Source organism: Halyomorpha halys, unplaced genomic scaffold (assembly GCF_000696795.3).
Source record: "Halyomorpha halys isolate HHAL.00 unplaced genomic scaffold, Hhal_1.1 Scaffold423.1, whole genome shotgun sequence".
NCBI lineage: Eukaryota > Metazoa > Arthropoda > Insecta > Hemiptera > Pentatomidae > Halyomorpha > Halyomorpha halys.
Window position 1 is genome coordinate 167,264 of NW_027105827.1, and position 6,343 is coordinate 173,606.

The 6,343-nt window shown below is 28.3% G+C and overlaps 1 long non-coding RNA gene across 1 annotated transcript in view; it reads right to left on the bottom strand.

Annotated features, from left to right (window-relative positions):
* LOC106682550 (uncharacterized) overlaps nucleotides 1-5,200 on the bottom strand; it is a 7,061-nt gene extending 1,861 nt beyond the window's left edge. Inside the window, exon 1 of the long non-coding RNA XR_001343432.3 lies at nucleotides 4,876-5,200. This is a non-coding gene — a long non-coding RNA (uncharacterized lncRNA). The remainder of the gene's footprint in view (nucleotides 1-4,875) is intronic.
* Between the last annotated feature and the right edge of the window lie 1,143 nt (nucleotides 5,201-6,343).

Consider the following 6,343-nt stretch of genomic DNA (forward strand, 5'->3'; position numbering starts at 1 on the left):
TAAATTTTATTTAAAACTGTATTTAAACTCAAAATACAAGTAAATGTGACAAGCTAAAGTAACATGAAAGATTTGGGGAGAAACTATCTATCAGTAGCACTCCAATGAAATTTCTACATTAGGAGGTCTCAATCCAATCTCTTTTCAGGTGATATGGAGGATTATCAGGAATAGAAGAACAACATTAGAAACAAATGGATTATTATGGAAGAATAACCATTTAGTTCTGGCTAGGTCAGCTATATACAGAATATTGAGGTCATTATGAATGACTTTATTTGTGACAAGGAAAGGAGCATTGAGGATTATACAAAGGAATTTGGATTGCAAGGTATTGGGTATGAAAGGAATTCTATGGATTTAGTGGAGCACTAAACCCAACCCCATAAGTCCAAATAAGCCTTAATATACTCACATAAATCAGTTTTTGTAATTGATAAAAAGTTTGGACAGTTTGTCTAGGAAGTGTTGTAATAGTCAAAATCGATGAGGAGTTTCATGTCAATTCAGTCTGTTATGAGATTTGGATGCAAGTGGCTTGTTGAGATTTAATCGTAGATAGTGATTCTGTTTGACAGGGATCAGATCAGTAGAATATTATTTAAGGACATAAGAGAGCAGTCCATAGGAAATCCATAAAGGCTCACTGAAGGTTTTTCATAACAATCGCTTCAAACCTATTAAAATATCTTTTTAAACCTTGTTCCTTTCTCAATGTTGTGGGTCTGTCAATGTTATTTACTTTTTATATCAAATCATATACTAAATATAATCCCTCAATTTCTATAAATATTTATTTATTCATATGAACCTCATAAAACATTTAAAAAAATAATAATAAATAAATTGGTTCAGAACTCCAAAATTTAAGATAAATAAATATCACAATGGGTCTCTTACCTATTGGTCGAACAGTGGAATGTATATCAATTAAATTTGGGGTATTAAAATGCTATAATTTAATAAAAAAAACATTAATTACATTTTAATATTATACAATTTTTTTTAAATTAAACTTTTCTTCAGAAAATTGGTGACAATGCCCTTAGTTTAAAATTGGCTTGAAGAAGTTTTATTACAAAGCTGATTTACATTTATTTTTTATAATTATATTAATTTTATTGCACCTACATTTATTAATTCACCTTGTATGAATCCACTTCATATATATTTGAACCTGTTGACCATCACACCATATTCCAAGTACTGTGATATTTACATTCTAATACTTGGAATTATTGAGGACATGGCAGATAATTTTCAACAGAGAAAATATAATTGTAAATTGACTGGACAACATACAAGATTTAAGTTGAATAACAAAAGGACCAATCACTATAAATACTGACTTGACCAAAGTGTCTTCAGTTTGATGCCTTTATACTAACAAAGTTTATTATTTTTATTTTTTTAATATGTTTTAAACTGTTCAAAAAATTTTGGTACCTCGGCATAAACAATATTTTGTTCTTTCTCTCTGTGAGATAAGTATATAGTGATTTACTCCACCACAACCCCATCTAGACAAAACAGTTGTATGTAGAAAAACCAGTTTCGTTTTATATGAGATGATTGGAGTGCGGTCACTGAAGAACACAAATATGTTAAAAAAAAGTTCTTCACTGAGCACAACTCCAATCATCTCCTCATATACATTATCCATGGTTAACTATCTACTCATCATTACAGTTTCATTTTAAATTGAATTCAAGTCATAATAAGCCTAAAAGACTGTCCCTGTACTTAATTCTATTATAACTCTAAACAATGTAGTGTAGTTAAAGTTCTTTTGCCATATGAATTCTGGTAGCCCAATAAATGCTATAAACATATGTATATATATATATATACATATATATATATATATATATGCAAGAACTAGTGAATGTTAACTAATAACATAATAAAGTTGTTGTAAACAAGCTCCCACAGGTATATAGTTATATTAATAATTGCTAAAGATTGTATTTTAGTGCAATCGCATCTTTTGTTCCCTGGCTTCAAATTCCTCCAAACATCAACAGAAATTGAATCATGGAAGACAGTAAAAAAAAGATTATTTTTATATTGCACATTTTTGATTTTTGTTGCATAAAAGTTAATGTATGAACAAAATATTTTGTATTATACACATATAGGTGTATGAATGCCAATATTTATTTTATTATTCTTTTACTAATTTAATTGATAAATTTGGGGTAAAGCAAAGATGAACTTGTGAAGAGTCAATAAAAAAAAAGTATTAACCAGAATTTCGGGTATCTGAAAAAGTCTCCATAAAATAAGTTAGTTATAGAAAAGGTTTATTGTTTTTGTTTTTAACTTTGATTCCCAGTCAACCTCTAGACCTCTACCCTCATTCATTCATCTGACCTTGCTGTGACTAATTGGAATTCAATTTTTTTTTTTTAATAATATACCAATATATATATTAATTTAAGTAAAAATCAAATGGTCTGATCAATATAAATAAACCTATACATTTTCTACATTTATTTATTCCTTCTTAGTTGTTTGGTTAAAGATATTTTTGTATGTAAATACATCATTGAAAAGCTAAGCAGAAGTACATGCAATGTGAAATTTTAGGGGACATTATAAAATTAAATTTGCTCGGAAGAATATTTTTAAAAATTCCTTTCTACACAGTGCCTTGCATTTTTTCTAAAACTTAAAATAGTAAGTTTTTCTAAAACTTAAACTTAAAGTAGTTTTAAGAAATGGAAAAATTGTATTCTAGCCTTCATAATATGAATAAAACATCATTTCATTCAATTAGCTTTCTCATATCTCTTCAATTATGTATAAACTTTTTAGGTTTTTAATCACAGTAGTTTAGTAATTTATGAATCTTTGCACATTCTAGCAAGTTTAATTTAATTCAAACAAGATAAGGTAAGCTTTCTACGTATTAATATAACAAATTAAACAATAAAGTTGATTACCATAGGATTTGAGTGCTTATACACATTTTGAGTTTTTACTGCATGATTTCGCACATTTTAGTTTTTTACTGCACATTTTTAAGTTTTGTACTGAACCAAAATTTGGTCTCTAATGATTACTATTGATTTATTTAGATTCATGTTTATTGTTAATGCTCCATTTCCTAGAGTTCCCAATATAAATGTATAAAGCTTAAGCATTTTTATTAAACAGTCTATCTACTACAAAAATACTATCAAATCGAACAAGGAGTTCACAAGATTTGAACAAAAAAACTCTTCATCTTTATGTATAAGTAGATTAACAGTGTTTTTCAACTAAAACTGGATAAATGGGCTTCATCAGAGCTAAAAAGATACAAAATGAAACTATGTTAGGATAAAATGATAGAAATAAAAATAAAAAGATACAATGAAAAGAATAAAAAACAAGTAACAAAGGCAAGAGTAATAGTTTCATACTACACTTGTTACTTGTTTTTTATTCTTTTCATTGTATCTTTTTATTTTTATTTCTATCATTTTATCCTAACATAGTTTCATTTTGTATCTTTTTAGCCCTGATGAAGCCCTGCAAAGTGGGGCGAAACGTTGGAAAATAAATAGTTGTAAACTATTTTTGTTTCACTATTGACCGCAACCCTGACCATCTCCCTATATATCAATTTTTACGGTCAACTATACATACATATATAAAACTGGATAAGTTTTTTGTAATTTATTCTTAATTTGTTATACAAAAAAATTTAATTTTTCATTTAAGATAAGAGCTTGGCGTGAATGTATTCATTGATTACAATGAGTATATTTAACTAATTTAAGGGGAAAAAAAAGTGTATGATTAATACAAACTACTTGAATTTAACACCTTTATCATCATGATTCACATTAATAAAAGAAGTGGCATAAAAAATCTATGATTAATCTCATCCATTATCAAAAAAGATTGTCCATCAATCCTTAACAGAAAAAGTTTTAGTGGCTAACAATTAGTCATTGTAAATAAAACTCAAATTTACTCACAATGGAATAATAATTTGTATTATACTTTCTCTAACTTTATAGTATTTTTATAATAAACTTAGGTAGAATCGCTATATTTTTACTAGATTGGATTTTATGTTGGTGCTGTAAATCTGTGTCCAAAAAAGTAAATGTTGGTGTTCACAAGGAACATTATCCATTAGATGTTACGTTATTCCAATCTTAGTACTAAAGTGTAAGTGTACTGTATTAAATATTTGATATCAGTAAAAAGAGATCTTGAATCCATTAATGATGAATTTAGGAACGTGGTGACAAAGATGACATTCTTTACCTCGAGATCATCTTACACATCTGAGACGCTTAACTTTTTTGATCATCGACCCTTACAAATTTCTTAAGTATTTTACAGGCCTGTACTGAAAATGAATTTTTCCTGAATGATTTATTTTCTCTTGATAAAATCTAATTTTTACATAAACTAATGATAAGAATGTGTTTCATACCTTATAAAATTAGCAATTTTTAATTCCAAATTGGTTTCAATCTTTAATCATGCCAGAACTCCCCATTTAATTCATTTGTTTTTTTTTATTATTATATAGCATGACTGAGTCAGATTCAACCATATATGATCTCAGAAATGCAATCAAAAATAATAATGACGTATTACAAAGTATTGGATACTTTTCTGTAATATTTGTTTCAAACTTGCCTATAGTTAAATTATTAAAAAGTATTTTAGTCCTCTATACTTTTTACTTACTATATCCTAACTACAAAGAGTATTCCAAATTAATATTAGGTAGCAAAAGATAAATATATATATAATTATTATATACTTATATAACATTAAACTATACCCATGATAAACATTTATTAAAAGGTCCCACTAAAAAATATTAGGTCAATTTGGTAATATTTATGGTAAATCAGCAATACTTACAAAACTATTGTACAACTGAAACCGTTGATTTTTCTTATTTTGTTCGTAAATATCTTTCAACTGTTTGGCCATAATTAGAATAAAAATAAGTACTAGCGCCACAACTGTGATGGAGGAAATTGTACAAGACCGTCGGATAATAACCAACATCTTAAAAAAAACATCCTGAATATAAGTGGTGATAGCATAACCTTACATGATCGGACATTTCTAACAACTAGTAACCTTCTCCCAGTGTTGAGAACCATTCTAAAAAAAAAAGCTCGAAATATGCTACAAAATATGCCGAAATAGGTCTGCTATGTATTATTCAGAAATACAAAATGAATTCCTCAACTGAAGAAAATACTTGAAATCATTTAAAACTATGATTCAACAACGGACATTTCATATTTATTTTGTAATATACCGTTCACCATTTGGGAGCTTTAATTGGTTATGGGGGTGTTAAGGTTTATAAAATTAGAATTAAGAGGTTATATCTGCCAACATTTATTCAAAGGTTTGTATTGGACAAAAATTCAAAAATAGATTAAGAAGTATAGTATTTGTACAAAAAATAGTACTGTACAAGGCTGTTTTCTTATCACAACTTTCTTCACACCCTGTGTACCAATTCACTCCGAGTAGTTGAAGCAATTCTAGTAGTGGACAACCCAGGAACATGTTAATCGAAAAAGACTAACATCATGTGTTACACAACAGCAAGTTATAACGGTAATAGGTACAAACTTTGTGACACCAATTTTCTTACTTTCCATTATCAGAACTTAACTATTATGTTTACAATTACTACCCTTTAATGGTTTTCAACCGGTGATCCACCGACCATGGGTGGCCCGCGGGAGGATCCTGTAACACATGTTTTTTGTGAGGATTTAATGAAAGATTTATCTTTCCTAATGTTGGGAACTAGTTTTTAGTTAAGTAGGTTATAGTATTTAAATTCAGAATAAAAGCGACTCAAAATTCTCTTTTAAGCTACCTAAATTTTAAATAGTTTCGAGAAAGACCCTTCTTTGTCTTAAGTAAGAAGGGAGGGTGGACTTCACTTTATTAAATTTCTGGCTTAGTAGTTCGCAGACTTGACAAAGCCTACATTTTTTAACACCATCTGTTTTACTGCCAATTTTTTTGTCATAGAAATGCAGAAATGTCAAGCAATATTTGACAATCCTTAGGAAACACAAGAGGATTCAGCTATAGAGGGTAAAACTTTTTTTTTTTTCGAGAAAACTTGTTTCCATTACATTAAATTAGATTCCTTAAAGCTGATTTCGAAGTTTTTTTGAATGAAAAATAATGAGTTGTTTTTTAACAACAGTAATGGTATTAAGTTATGGTAAGTGATAACTGGCCCGACGCAGTCTGTTTTTTGATGATAAGAAAATTAAATCCAATATTTTCGGTGTCATTTACAGTTCTCACAACATTAACAGCTCTTTTGGTGACAGCAATGTTGAAGACC